The following is a 437-nucleotide window of genomic DNA, read 5'->3' as shown; positions in this document are numbered from 1 at the left end:
TTCACAGACTGACTCCTAATCTTATCAATCTCAACAACGCCAGAAACAGACTTCATTTCCTGTCTAAAATTTTCTGACAGCAAGGGCACCCCCGTCGTCATTTATTACACAGTCTTATTATCAATTCATAACTAAATCACCAGCACAAACTAGTACTTATAATTCATGCCAAACCCTAACAATTAAAAACGAAATTGCATGGAACTAATATAAACGGGATCATGGATGCAATATCTGCTCATGTGATCCTCGTCAATATCATATGAACAGACATATTGGATCAAAAATAACATATAACGAGGCGAATATGGGTCTACGAACGTGTATAGAAGGGGAGTGTATCCGGCAGATGTTATGAAGGTACTTATCTCCACCTGGCTTAGCCTGGGTCAGGTCAGCGCGGGTTTCCACACGTCAAAAATGCAGCTGCGGTCAGT

The sequence above is a fragment of the Penaeus monodon genome, chromosome 34 (genome assembly GCF_015228065.2).
Source record: "Penaeus monodon isolate SGIC_2016 chromosome 34, NSTDA_Pmon_1, whole genome shotgun sequence".
Classification (NCBI taxonomy): domain Eukaryota; kingdom Metazoa; phylum Arthropoda; class Malacostraca; order Decapoda; family Penaeidae; genus Penaeus; species Penaeus monodon.
Note: the sequence above shows the minus strand (reverse complement) of the source record.